This window comes from Mobula hypostoma, chromosome 7 (assembly GCF_963921235.1).
Source record: "Mobula hypostoma chromosome 7, sMobHyp1.1, whole genome shotgun sequence".
NCBI classification, from domain to species: domain Eukaryota; kingdom Metazoa; phylum Chordata; class Chondrichthyes; order Myliobatiformes; family Myliobatidae; genus Mobula; species Mobula hypostoma.
In genome coordinates this window covers 172,540,820-172,556,414 of record NC_086103.1, presented here as the reverse complement: position 1 = coordinate 172,556,414, position 15,595 = coordinate 172,540,820, and the positions used below count along the sequence as shown (strand labels likewise).

At 42.2% G+C, this 15,595-nt stretch overlaps 1 protein-coding gene across 1 annotated transcript in view; it reads right to left on the bottom strand.

Annotated features, from left to right (window-relative positions):
- Positions 1 to 4,238, bottom strand: part of akap17a (A kinase (PRKA) anchor protein 17A) — a 42,168-nt gene extending 37,930 nt beyond the window's left edge. The window contains exon 1 of the mRNA XM_063054591.1: positions 3,977 to 4,238. The gene's annotated coding sequence lies outside the window, so the exon portion shown is untranslated. The remainder of the gene's footprint in view (positions 1 to 3,976) is intronic.
- Positions 4,239 to 15,595: the final 11,357 nt, after the last annotated feature.

Here is a 15,595-nt window from a genome sequence, read left to right as displayed (position 1 = left end):
CCTCAGCACCCTGGGATGCATCCCATCAGGATCGGGGGACTTATCTACCTTCAGGCCCTCTAGTTCGCTCGTCACTATCTCTTTAGTGACAGTGATTTTATCGAGGTCCTCACCCCCCATTTCATCCATAACATCCTTCTTTGGCATATTAGACGTGTCCTCCACCGTGAAGACCGACACAAAATAGTCGTTCAATGCCTCAGCCATTTCCTTATCACCCAATATCAATTTCCCCTTCTCGTCTTCCAAGGGACCTACGTTAACTTTAGCCACCCTCTTCTGCTTTATATATTTATAAAAACTTTTGCTATCTGTTTTTATATTTTGTGCTAATTTACTTTCATACTCTATCTTCCCTTTCCTTATTTCTTGTTTAGTTGTTCGCTGTTGCTTTTTAAAGTTTTCCCAATCCTCCAGTCTCCCACTACTCTTTGCAACTTTGTACACGAGCTTTTAATTTGATACTATCTTGTATTTCCTTAGTTATCCAAGGCAGGCTCTCCTGACACTTACAGTCCTTACTTTTGACTGGAATATACTTTTGTTGAGCACTGAGAAAAATCTCTTTGAAAGTATTCCACTGTTCCTCAACTGTCCTACCAAATAGCCTGTGCTCCCAATCCACATTAGCCAACTCCTCCATCATCCCGTTGTAGTCTCCCTTGTTCGAGAATAATACACTAGTTTTAGATCTAACTATTTCATCCTCCATCTGAATGCAAAATTCAATCATACTATGATCACTCTTTCCAAGAGGATCCCTGACAACACGATCGTTAATCTTACCCGTCTCATTGAACAGGACTATATCTAAGATAGTATTTTCCCTTGTAGGCTCACTAACATGCTGCTCAATAAAGCCATCACGGATGCATTCTATGAAGTCCTCCTCAAGACTTCCTTGACCAACCTGATTCACCCAATCTATGTGGAAGTTAAAATCCCCCATGACAACTGCCATTCCGTTCTTACAAGCCTCAGCTATTTCTTGATTAATCGCCTCTGTCACTGCAATATTTTTTATTAGGTGGCCTAAAGACAACACCCACCAGTGATTTTTTTCCCCTTTACTATTCTTAATCTCTACCCAGATGGACTCAACTTTCTGCTCCGTAGATCTTATATCGTCTCTCACAATCACCCTGATCTCACCCCTGATCAAGAGCACCACCCCACCTCCTCTGCCTTCCTGCCCATCTTTCCTTGGATGTTTAATTCCCAGACATCTCCACCTTGCAACCAGGTGTCTGTAATTGCCACTAAATCACGTGCCTTGGTACTGATCTGTGTCACAAGTTCACTAACCTTGTTTCTAATACCACGGGCATTTAGATAAAGTGCCCTTATACTCATTGTCCTTTTAGAATCTAGTGACCTATGCGATTTTTGCCTTTTTACTTTTATGCACTCTACTTTTACTGTTTTTCTTCACTAACTCTAGCTTTGGTCTCTGCATCACTTCCCTCTTCCTTTCTGTGTGGGTTCCCATTCCCCTGCCACATTAGTTTAAAACCTCCCCAACAGCACTAGCAAACAATCTCCCTAGGACATTGATCCCGGCCCTGCCCAGATGTAGACCGTCTGGACGGTACTGGTCCCACCTCCCCCAGAAGCGGTTCCAATGCTATTTGCTTCCAACAAGTATCCCTACAAGTTCAGGGAAGCATTATGGTAACACTAACGGGTTAGTAATCCAAGTATCTACAGACTACAAATATCTGCATAATGTAACTGCAATTGGTAGATTTAAATCTTATTAAACATGTAGCTCCTCAAAATTTGGTTGAAGGTAGTGGCTTCTTATTGAATTAAAAAAAAACAGCTTGGCTAATGGAGACAAGAAATTACAGATGCTGGAACCTGGAGCACAAAACAACTTTTGGAACAACTCAATGGGTCGAGCAGCATCTGTGGCGGAACGGAAATGCCAACATTTTGGGTTGAACTCCTGCATCAGTACTCAGTGAATCAGTCCTAGGTTAGGAATTCCAGCCTTGCCAGAAATGCCCACATCCTGCAAATGCATTTAAAAAAAATCTCTTCCCCTAACCCACTTCCCAGAAAACATAATAACAATAATGCATCGATCAAGCCCTGGCTTGTGTCCTGCAGTACAGCCAGAGATTTGGGCTTGTGCAACAAGAACAGAAGTTGATGAAACAGCAAAGCAAGTGGATTTCAGTCTGCTAATTCACGAAACTTGCAAATGACAACACCTGGATAGAATTCCCTGACTTTAGATCAGAATTATTCTTTTAAAATGTTCACTATTTAGGATTCTTATCCATCAATAAGCAGTTTGATTTTTGGTCTTTATTTATTTAGAGATACAGCGTGGTAACAGATCTTTCTGGCCCAACGAGCCTGAGCCACCCAAATACATCCAAGTGCCCAATTAACCTGCAAAGCCGAACACCTCTGGAATGTGGAAGGAAACCAAACAGCATCTGGAGTAATCTCACACGGTCACAGGGAGAATGGGAAAACTCCTTGCAGACGACGGGAATTGAACTATAAAGTGTCACGCCAGCTGCCACACCACCGGGTACACCTCCCAACATACATCATATTGAAACAATCCAAATTGCATCAGGCAATTCATTTTTCCTGGGAGTACAGAGACTGTTTTTACACAAGAAAACAGATCCTTCCGTGCCAACAACACCCTGCAAGGAATAACAGAATGAACGATTAGACAGTAACAGCTGAGGAATTATACAGGCAGCACTGGGAGCAGAGCCTGCTCTTTAGCAACAGAAGTCAAAGATTAGCAGGGTTTTTTTTAAACCTTGCTTAACCCTAATTAACCTGATGAAATAGAGTCTGTTTCCCTGTTCTGTAGTACAGCACAATATCTCTTGGAAATGTCATCAGAAACACTTTGAAACTTCACTGGCCTTTTCAGAGTATTTTGTCAGCCACCTCCTTCTACACTGTCAATTCTATCCCACCATCTGTGACAATTACCACTGCTTCAACCTGTTGCAATTCAGCTCAAGTCAGTCTATATAGTAAAACCCAATTATGAAAAGATTAATTATTTACTGTTGAGATTTCCAAGAAAATAATATACTTGTTAATGTGCCTCACTGAAACAACCTGATAAGGAAAAACTGTGCAGGTACAGTTACATGAAAAAAAAACTCCAGTATCTATTGCAAAATCAGAATAAAATTCTGCAACATCACTTAAATTATTTCTCATAAAATGTTTTTTTTCTCTCGGTATGCAAATGTTTCAGATGAGGAAGATTATTCTCTGACTGGTGGTAGATACGTGTTTATCACAGAGAAACAGGTCATTTAAGTTACTCAATAGTTTTCCAGCTGTCTACACCAGCAAAGCTCGACCCCAGTCGCCTCTCCACACCCCCCCCCCACACCCCAATCTTAACAAACACAAAATTCAGTATAATCTTGACTTGAATCCCTTCACGTCAAACAAATTCCTTTAAAATAGACAGGGTTGTCTTGCAAACTAAATTGTCAACACGACCACTGTATAGAAACGTTTCCATCTTCCCCTTTAATTTAGACCAATCCCTTGAGTATATCATCTCCAGCATAAGAGTCATGGATTTGCTTTACATTGCATTCATCAATATTGTTCATTAATAAATGCCATTTATGTCTTTGACCATCTTAGAAAGAGCTCATCTCCAATGCAGATGCATTACTTGAGAACGAAGAGATTCACTTCCAAGTGTTGTCCGCCTTCAGTAAGTCTCCTCCTGCCCAACTGGTGCTGGAACGGATTTCTTCGGCCTCCCAAAGGCCAGGTGAGGAGGATTTGGAGTGCGTCGCCTGCCTGTTGCGGCCAACAACTCGGCCCGACTCCGGGGCTTCCGGCGGCCCATTCAACACGGGCCCAAAATAGCCTGCGTACAAGTTCCCTCCTCCACCTCACCCCTCCCCACCCCACCAGAGACGGGGAGCACGGCCCGGAACCCCGTCAGTGGCAAATTCCCCTCACTTACTTCGCCGTCCTGACACGGAGAGTTTTCGCTCCGGCTCCGACCTCCGCCAAAACCGCAACGCCGTCGCCTGGCGCCCTCCAGGCCGCGACTCCCCTCAGGAAGGACCCAAATCCGGCCAACTACCACTCGCAACTCCAGCTCCACTCCATTAAAATGGTTACATACATAATATGGGCATGGTTTTATGTATTTTTTGTAGATACCGATCTCAGGAGTGTTTTCCAAATAGAAGGCAATGTTACCCGGCGACGAAAATAACAGGCTTCCCCTGCGGATGGCACGCATGCTCAGTGATGAGACGAGCGGCAGCCATCTTTGTGAGGGGAAAAGTGGGACCTGAGTGGGCTAGGACATATCAGGCAAATAGGGGGTGGTGGAGACAAGAAACTACAAATTCTAGAATCTGAAGAAAAAATAAGCTGATACAGAGTCTCAGAATCATATAAGCGTGGAAACAGGTCCTTGGTTACAATTGGTCCATAGACCCGAAATGTCCTGATGAAGGGATTCAGCCCGAAGCGTCAAATGTTCATTCATTTTCATAGATGCTGCCTGACCTGTTGAATTCCTCCAACATTTTGTATGTATTGTTCTACATTTCCAACATCTGCAGGATCTCTTGAATTTATATTGCCTATCCAACTAATCCTATTTGCCTAAGTTTGACCTATATCCCTATACATCTCTCCTATTGGTATATTTGTCCAAATGTATTTTAAAAGATGCTAATGTACAAGTCTTCCTCTGGCAGTTCATTCCATACATGCGGAAAACGTTAGCTATCAAGTTTCTATTAACTTTTCCCCCCACCAAAGGATTGCTGAGTCGTCCTGGGGGTATTCTTCGACACAGAGAAGGCATATTGATATGCTCTGGAAAGAGAGAGTGTTAATTCAGTTGAAAGAATTAGGGGTGGAAGGAAATTATATAACTGGGTTCAAGACTTTCTTTTTGGTCGAACAATTCAAGTCAAGGTGGAAGCAGAGTACTCCAGGACATATTTGGTTGAAAACGGATCACCACAAGGTAGTGTCTGCAGTCCATTACTATTTACTATAATGATAAATGACATATTTGCGCAAGTGTAGGGAAATCCTTATACAGGTGTATGCAGATGACGGGGCTTTGTGGGTGAGGGGAAGCAATTTAATTTATATACAAAGGAAAATGGAAGATGCAATAAATAAAGTGGAGGAGTGGGCAAATAAATGGGGTTTCAAATTGTCTATAAGTAATTCGCCAGTGATATGTTTCTCAGGAAATCACAAACCAGTTTCCGTGAAATTATATGAACAAAAATTAGAGCAGGTAATTGGGTTCCTTGGTTTGTTATTTGATGAGAAACTTACATGGAAAAAGCAAATCGAGAAAATTACAAACAAATGTAAAAAAAATAAGCAACTGATTGAGGGGTCTTGCTGGACAGGATTGGGGTGCGAGCAGGATACAGTATCGCTATTAAATGTTTATCAGGCTTTAATGAGGGCTACATTGGATTATGGATGTGTAGCAAACACGTCAGCTGCAGAAAGTAATTTAAAAATGCTGAATGTTGAGCAAGCTCGGGCCCTCAGGATATGGAGTAGTGCTTTCAGAGCATCACCCTTATCAGCTCTTCAAGTTGAAATGGGGGAAATGCCATTAAGGCTTAGAAGAATAAAGCTTATGCTACATTACTGGGTTAACATCATGGGACATAACTACTCGTATCCAGCTAAAGCTATATTAAAAGACTGCTGGGAGCATAATAGTTCAAATTATAATAGCTTTGGATGGATCGGGGATGCAGCAGCACAAAAATATGGTCTACACGAAATGGAATATAGCGCTACAGTTCCAATATCTGATGTTACTCCATGGCTCTTTACAATACATACAATAGATATAAACCTGCAACAACTTTTAAGAAAGAAGTCTAACTGTGGAATCAAACTGATAGTACAAGAATATATAGACTTGCATTTTAGAAACAAACTCGTAATATTTACGGATGGATCAAAAGAAGCTAGATCTGGCCACACAGGTATTGCAGTCTACATTCCTCAGTGCAAAACTAGTATCAGGAAAAGAATATCAAACCATTTATCAGTGTATACAACAGAATTAATGGCAATATTGAGTGCATTATCTTGGATAGAAGAAAATAATGTCAAAAAGGCTGTAACCTGTTCAGACAGTTTGTCTGCATTAACCTTTATCAAATCAAGAAAATCAGAAAGTAGACAGGATATTTTATTGGAGATTCTATGCAAGTTATATACGCTAACCAAAAATGGGGTAGAAGTAAGCTTTCTTTAGGTTCCTGCTCGTTGTGGTATGGAGGGTAATGAAAAAGTGGACAGTATAGCTAAACAATCGCTTAAATCATCTATAGTAGAGGTTCAGATCCCTCTAAGCAAAGCGGAAGTCAAAAGCATTCTAAAAACATGTATTGAGGAGACATGGCAGAAGCATTGGGATGAGAGTGAAACAGGGAGACAACTGTACCAAATACAGAGGCAAGTCAGATACAAAAGAATATCAAGTGAACATTGAAAGATAGAAGTGATCATCAGTCGTTTAAGAGTTGGACACACAAGTCTTAATTACACATTACATAAAATAGGGAAACATCCAACTGGGTTGTGTGAATACTGTAATCAACCAGAAACAGTTGAACATGTATTGATAAAATGTATCAAAGAGAAAGAGTGAAGATGACAGGAGCACTTAAAATAAACAAAAAAAACTGCTGTGGGTATAGAAGACATTTTAAGTGGGATTTCAAGAGAAATACAGACTTATATCATGAAGTATCTGAAAGACTCTGTTTTATTATATACATTTGTAGAATTTAGGGAATGCAAGTCTTCTCCCTCCTCCTGTTTATCAAACGATCCACACTCCAGTCTAGCAGGTGGTGGTAACGCACGTTAAAGCTGGTTTGCCAACAGCCATAAAACAATTCAAGACGAAGAAGAAGAAGGATTGCTGAGTCAACCAGCATCTGTGGGTTTGGGGGAGCAGCTGGCGATTTAAGTCCAGATCCTGCATTAGAACCGAGAATAGTAGAGGGAAGATAGGTGTTATAAAAAGAGAAGGAAGGGGCTAGACAGGGGCTGGTAGATGATTGGTAGACTGATGGGGGACACATAGAGCCAGGTAGGGGTAGGAGTGGAGTTGGGAAACACAAGTGAATAGATGATGGATGGAAGCAGACAAGGAGGGAAATATAAGAAGAAAATAAAGTATCAGCCATGATTGAATGGCGGGGCAGACTCGATGGCCTAATTCTGCTTCTATGTCTTATGGTCTTATAATATAAGGAGGGAAATATGTGGACCCAGGTATAAAAATGAAGGGTGATAACTGGGCATACAAAGGTTACTGGTGTTCAAATCTGATAAATAAGGAGGGCGATAATGGGCAACACACACAAAATGCTGGAGGAACTCAGCAGGCCAGGCAGCATCTATGGAAAAGAGTAAACAGTCCACGTTTTGGGCAAGGACCCTTCATCAGGAGCATATCAGGGACTGATGAAGGGTCTCAGGGCAAAACATTGACTTTACACTTTTCCATAAATGCTGCCTGGCCTGCTGAGTCCCTCCAGATTGTGTATGTATTGTTTCAGCTCTATTTTCCTCTTATTATGGGCTTTACATGTTTATTGTGTGTATCTCATGCTAATCAGCACCCAGAGGTGATCAGTTTCTGCTTTGAGAAATGTGATGGGTGATAACTTTTACAAAACACCTTGACTTAATACAGCAGAATGCTCCAGGATCGGGGAGATAATAGTTAACAATTTTGCCTCTCATAAAATAAAGCAGTGAAGCAAGAAGGTAATTTCCTGTAGTTTAATGCAGATGCATTGTAAGTCAATTAAGTTTAGTGGATAACCCAGGACATGAACTCTTCTCATTGCTACCATCAAGGAAGAGGTACAGGAGCCTGAAGACACACCCTCAATGTTTAGGAACAGCTTCTCAAAGATTCAAAATACATTTATTATCGAAGTTTGTATGTAGTATACAACTCTGAGATTTGTCTTCCACATTTAGCCATGAAACAAAGAAACACCATTCAAAGAAAGCATCAAACACCCAACGTGCAAAAAAAAAGAACAAATCATGTAAATGGCAAAAAAAACAAGCGAGGAACACAATATGAAACATCAAACCACACAGAGTCATTGAAACAGTCTAAGAATGTTCAGTTTAGTTCAGTTCAATTTAGCGCTGTGCCGCTAAAAACTGCAGGCCGATCAAATTTGCACAAAATAGCAATAAAAAAGAGTAACCAGAGACAGAGCATAACATAAACTGCAGAGTCCAATCCACAGACCATGTCAATTAAGCTTTGCCCAAGACCCAAAACTCCAGCACCATCCTCTGGCTGCATTGAGCAAGAGAGGGAGGTGCCATAATGAAGCACACCCTCCAGTTTATTGAAGACAATCTCTTATTTGTGTGTGTCTCGGAGTCTGTGCCTCAGAAGCTTTACTGTATCTGCTGAAGTTGGAGGTTGAGCCAACGAATAAATTGCTGCCCATGTTGGTCGTGTTGAGCTCCAAAATGTCCCGTGGTCATGAAAAGGCTAGTCCTGCTGGTCTAGAAATTCTTGTACAAAGACCTTTCCAATACCCCATCCCCATCATTAGAGGAAGTCAGGTGGAATGCTGGGAGGCAGTGGATTGGTTGTGGTTGTTGAGTGGGTGGAATAAGGCTGGTGGTAAAGTTGTGGTACAGTTCGCGAGCCCATGAATACTACCTCACTATTTCTCTCTTACACTATTTATTTTATTTCTTATTGTAACTTACAAGAAGTTTCATGTATTGCTCTGTACTGCTGCAACTAAACAAGAAATTTCATCACAGAGGTCGGTGGCACTAAAAGTGATCTGCTTCTGATCGACTTGAACGCTGGGGTGGAAAGCATTGAGAGACACAGCCCTAGGGAATGGGGCGACATCTACCATCAAGGATCCCTGCCATTCAGATCATGACCTCTTCTTGCTGCTACCTTCAGACAGGAGCTACAGAAGCCTGAAGTCCCACAGGGATCAGCTTGAGTCACCATGTACGTTTACATGTATTAGGGATTTGTTGTGGTGTGTTGGTGTGACATGCAACAATAAGTACAACAGTTACCTTCCTTCAGCCAATAGGTTCTAGAACCGTGGGTCCATGGACCTCTCAGTAAATGGTAAGGCTCTATGGCAGAAAAAGGTTAGGAACTCCTGTTCCAGAAGAAACCTGTACAACCCTTACTTTACCTCAGCATTAAAACGCTACAGACCTCTGCTTACACACCAAGGACTTGTCTTTGATTGTGTCTTTGTGTTTATTTTGTGCTGTCTTGTGTTTACATTGTCTTTTTTAAAAGTATTCACTGTTATGTATACGTTAATGTATAATTTATGTTCTGTGTTGTTTGTACCAACATACTGGTGCAAGCAAGACTTTAACTTTACTATAGCTGTGCTTATGACGATAAACATGACACAACCCGACTCAACTTGACTGGACATTGAGAACTGGAACATTTGTGGTGGTGATGGGAGGAAGGAATTGAACCTACATTTGAGAAGGAATGTTGCTGGCCATCCAGCTACCAAGGGAGACCAGATGTCTAATCAGGAGATCTAAGGATGTCGACATTGGGGTGGTGACAGTGGGAACACGCTTAAGGGCAAATTACTACATGACTCCAGGGGAATAGGTGCGACACGGTAGTGCAGTGGTTAGCACAACGCTTCACGGTACAAGCAACCCGGTTCAATAGCCACCGCTGCTTGTAACCTCTGTGACCACGTGGGTTTCCTCTAGGTGCTCTGGTTTCATCTCACAGCCCAAAGACTACCATTTGGTAGATTAATTGGTCATTGTAAATTGTCCCAGTGATTAAGCTAGAAGTAAATCAAGGCGGCACAGCTTGAAGGGCTGGAAGGGCCTGTTCTGTGCTGTATCTCAATAAATAAATAAACTTAGTTTCATTTAACAGATGATGGGCATAGGTCTACTTCAGTTTAATGATTCATACCTTTATCAGGCGTCCTATGTGTTTTGTTAATGAAGTGTCAAGAGGCATGTAACATGCCCGAGACACGTCTGGCAGACTCGGGTTGACTTCATAACTGCGTCCTTTGGGTGCTGTTGCATCCTGGTGTCTTTTGCCTTCTGTAGCTTGTTCATAAATCAAGAATGAGGCATAAAACTTGTTTCTTCTGCTCGTTTAAGTAAGTGTTACAAGAATGAATAACAGCCAAAGAAAGGGGGAAAAAAGGAAAAAAAGCTGTCATGGATGTCTCCTATTCACACTAGAGATAAATAAAATTTCCGTGATAACAACTAAATCGTGACACTGCCAGATTCAAGTAGCGTGACAAATGCAGTTACTGGGAAATTCACAGAACAATTACACATACACCCAGAGGCCACTTTATTAGACACACCTGTACATTAATACAGATATCTAATCAGCCATTCATAAGGCCATAAGATTATAGAACATAGAAGCAGAAGAATTCAGCCTATCGAGTCTGCTCCATCATTCCAACATGGCTGATTTATTATCCCATTCTCCTGCCTTCTTCCTGTAATGTTTGACACCCTGAATAATCAAGAAACTATCAACTTCCACTTTAAATATATCCAGTCCCTTGACCTCCACAGCCAGCTGTTGCAATGAATTCCACAAATTTACCACTTTCTGGCTAAAGATAATTCTTCCTCTTCTCTGTTTTAAATGGACACCCCTCTATTCTGAGGCTGTTTCCTCTGGTCCTGGATGTCCAAAGTATACAAAAAGATATTCTCCTCATCCACTCTATCTATGCCTTTCAATATTTGGTAGGTTTCTCCCTCATTCTTTTAAACTCCAGCAAGTGCAGGTCCAGAGCTATGAAATGCTCCTCATACATCAACTCTTTCATTCCTGAATCATTCTCATGAACCTCATCTGGACCCCCTCCAATGCCAGCACATCTTTTGTTAGGTAAGGGGCTCAAAACTGCTCACAACACTCCAAGTGCGATCTGACCAATGCCTCAGCAATACATCCTTGCTTTTTCATTCTAGACCTCTCGAACTGAACACTAACATTGATTTGCTTTTCTTCCCACCACTTAACCTGCAAACTAATTTCCAGGGAATCCTGTACGAGGGCTCTCAAATCCCTTTGCACCACTGATATTTGAATTATCTCTTTGTTTAGAAAATAGTCTATGCCATTATTCCTTGACCTAAATGCATGAACTAACACCTCCCCACACTATAATCCATCTGCCAATTCTTTGCCCATTCTCCCGATGCAGATCCCTGCAAAAGACGAGTCACTGGCAGCCAACCAGAAAAGGCCCCCTTTACTCTCACTCTTTGCCTCCTGCCAGTCAGCAAATTTTCTATCCATGCTAATATCTTTCCTATAATACCATGGGCTCTCATCTTGTTAAACAGCCTCATGTGTGACACCTTGTCAAAGGCTATTTCTTTGTTCTTCATTACTTCCTTAACTAGCACTTATTTCAAGGGGAATAGAATATAAAAGCAAGGAGATAATGCTGAGCCTTTATAAGACACTAGTCAGGCCGCACTTGGAGTATTGCCAACAGTTTTGGGCCCTATATCTCGGAAAGGATGTGTCGCCATTGGAGAGAGTCCAGGGGATGTTCAAGAGGATGTTTCCGGGAATGAAGGGGTTAACCTATGAGGAGTGTTTGACAGCTTTGGGCTGGTACTCACTGGAACTTAGAAGAATGTGGGGGGATCTCATTGAAACCTACCGAATGTTGAAAGGTCTAGATAGGGTGGATGTTTAGAGGATGTTTCCTATGGTGGGGGTATCCAGAGTGAGAGGACACAGCCTCAGAATTGAGGGGCAACCTTTTAGAACAGAGGTAAGGAGGAATTTTTTTAGCCAGCGAGTAGTGAATCTGTGGAATGCTCTGCCACAGATTGCAGTGGAGGCCAAGTCCGTGGGTATATTTAAGATGGAAGTTGATTGTTTCCTGATCAATCAGGGCATCAAAGGATATGGCGAGAAGGCAGGCGTATGGGGTTGAGTGGGATCCGGGATCAGCCATGATGGAATAGCAGAGCAGACTCAATGGGCTGAATGGCCTAATTCTGTTCCTATGTCTTTGGTCTTATGGTCTTACTCTCCAGCATCATTTTCCAGTGGTTCAATATTCACTCTTGCTTCTCTTTTACTCTTAGTATATCTGAAAAATAAATAATTTTTGTATCCTTTTTTCATATTATTAGCTGGCTTACCATCATATTTAATCTTTTTCCCCTTTATGGCTTTTTAGTTAGCCTCTGTTGTTTTTTAAACACTTCTCAATCCTCTAACTTCACAGTAATCTTTGCTTTTTTTCTGTCTCCGACTTTCCTTGTTAGCCACTGTTGCCTCATTCCCCCTTCAGAATACTTTTTCTTCTTTGGGATGTATTACATCTATTTTGTGCCTTCTGATTTGCTTCTGGAAACTCCAGCATCGCTATTCTGCTATCATCCCTGCTAGTGGCCCCACCAATCAACTTTGGCCAGCTCCTGCCTCATGCCTCCGTAATTCCTGTCTACTGACAGGAAGGTGACAGTAACTCACATAACCATGCATTACAGCAGTGGTGTGCAGAAGAGCAGATCTGAATACACAACACGTTGAACCTTGAAGTGGATGGGCTACAGCAGCATAAGACCACGAACATACCCTCAGTGTCCAGTTTATTAGGCACAGGAGGTAGCTAATAATTGGCCACTGAGTGTATATGAGGTGATTATCTAAAAATACAGACAAACATAGGAATAGTAATCTACAAGGGAAGTACAAGGAAAATAACAATTCTATCTCCTAATCCAACAATGCTGAGAAGATCTAATCATGTTTAAATGTAGGATTTAGTTGGGGAACACCCTTTCAGATCAATGAGCAACATATGGGAATCAACCAAGTACAGTGAGAAAGGGTCTAGTGTTTTCCCCAGTGTATATGATGAATAAACTCCTCTCGGTCTTCAGTCTGGGTACAGGTATCTGGATTAACTGACAGTTCGATGACAAACTCTACCATCTTCTTCAGGGATGATGCCTGGGCAAGTCTAGTCCGTTGGTATTTATACCCAGTAATCTGATCCTCCTGATTGGTTAGTCCTCATTGAATCAGGTTTCGGCTCTTCCTACCTTGTTTACATTCAAATTCCAGTTCTTACTTAGAGCGAGATCATTGTCTTTGTTAAAATTCATTTCTTCTAGTTTTGTTTCTTCAGGTTCTGGATGATTCCGCCAACCGAGTTCTATAGCGGGTTCAATTCTCAGGATGACCTCTGCTTTACTGAAGAAATCCAGACTGCCAACAGGCAGGACTCTTCTGTCTCAGGTGCCAGCACCACCAAGACTTTCCGGGCTCCTTAAGATACACAAGGTGGTTTCCTCCCCACCCCTCCCACCGAGGTCTATCATCAGTGGAACAAATTTCCCGACTTACTACCTCGCTCAGCATTTAATGACCATGCTGTCTCCCTTTGCTGGGGACTGTGAGCATCACATCAAGAATTTGACCAACTTCATTAAAATGATAAACAACAGCTGGCTGAATCCAGAAGGCATAATGGTCAGTTTTGATGTGGTGTCCCTATTCAGGAGAGTTCTCATTAAGGACAGCTTGGTCCTCCTGCAGTCAAGGTTTGATACGGGTACCTTTGTCCTTTTTGAACACACCTTTACATCGACATACTTCTCCTATAAGGGGAACGACTTAACGACTTTGAAGAAATGGTCGGAGTGGCCATGAGATCACCCTAATCGCTGGGTATTAGTAATTTCTACGTGGAGGACTTTGAGGGCTCTGAGTTCATCAGCCTTATGCCTCAAATGCTTCTTCAGATAAGTCAATGACACCTTTGTAGTGTGGCCTCATGGACTCCAGGCACTCCAACAGTTCCACGACCATCTGAACAGCATACATCCAAACATTCAATTTACAATGGAGGTGGAGAAGAATGGTTGCCTCCTGTTCCTGGATATTCTAATACGATGGAAACCAAGTGGTAGCCTAGGGCATGGTGTCTATCAGAAACCCACTCACATGGACTTATACCTCAACAATAATAGCCGCCATCACGCCTCCCAACGTAGAACGGTTCTTTCTCCTTTGATTACCGTGCAAAAACTATTTCAGACCCGGAGAGTCTCCCCGAAGAACTAAGATGATACACACTATGTTCCTACAGAATGTCTACAAGGTGAAGGAAATCAATAAGGTCCTTAAAAGGGCTGACAGAAAAATCAGGAAGCCTAACAATGAAGATGAACCCATCGCTGCTGCCTGAGTTCCTTGTATTTCCATGGTTTCTGGAAGGGTCGCCAGGATCCTGAAGAAATACCGGATTAATACCATCTACCAACCCATAAAGGAAGCTCAAATCACAGCTTATGCGAGTCAAAGATGACCTGGGACTCAGCTTGGTTGGTGTCGACAGGATTCCCTGTGAATGTAGGAGCAGTGTATATCGGACAGATGGGACGCACAGTGGAAACCTGCATCGAGGAGCACAGGTAGTGTATCAATTTGGATTACATGGAGAAATCAGAAGTAACAGAACATTGCATTTGCAATGGCCATAGGATTGACTTCAATGGCACAAAGCTACTGTGCCATTGGGACCTCCTGGTGATGAAAGCCAATGAAAAAAAATCAGAGAAAAAGAATTTTAACAAAGACGAGGGCCTCACTCTAAGTAAGAACTGGAATTTGATTGTAAACAAGGTGGGAGAGTGGAAACTTGATTGGATGAGCACTAACCAATTGGAAGGAACAGACTACCTGGGTATAAATGCCACCAGACTAGACTTGCCCAGGCATCATCCCTAAAGAAGATGGCAAACTTTGTCAATGAAACATTGGTTATAATCGAAACCTGTACCTGCCTGAAGCCTGAGAAGAGTTTATTAACCAAGTGCAGGGTCCACACCAAGGTGAAGCTATACCAGAGCTGTGTTCTGTTGACTCTCTTGTACGGGTCAGAATGCTGGTGCATGACAGAGAGCGACCTTGCCAGGCTGTCGTCATTCCACACCACGAGCCTCCGGAAGATCCTCTGTATTTTCTGGCCAAGAGAGATCTCCAACCACATTCTACTCCTTCAGTGTCACCAAGAGGACATGGCCACAATCATCATGAGGAAACACTGGAGATGGATTGGGCACGTGATGAGAACAGAGACCAACTCCATCATCAAGACAGCACTTCATTAGACCCCTGAAGGGCAGCGGAAATGCAGGAAACCAAAGACAACTTGGCGCCGTACTACAGAGGCAGAAATGAGGACCCTGAACCACACCTGGGAAACAATAGAGAAGATGGCCAAGGACAGACACAGATGAAGGACCTTCATTGCTACCCTGAACACCAGTGGCATAATGGACAGAAGTAAGTTAGTTGGGGAGAGGTGGCAATGAAATTTTAACTCTTTATTTTATTCAGATAAATGCTTAAGATTTCAAGGTCATTAAAGGTTGTGAAGAAAGCAGAAAATATTGTCGAACAGTATAGCCCAGTATAGACCCTTCATCTCTCACCTTTTTGCCTACTCTAAGACCAATCTAACCCTTCCCTCCAACATAGCCCTCCATTTTT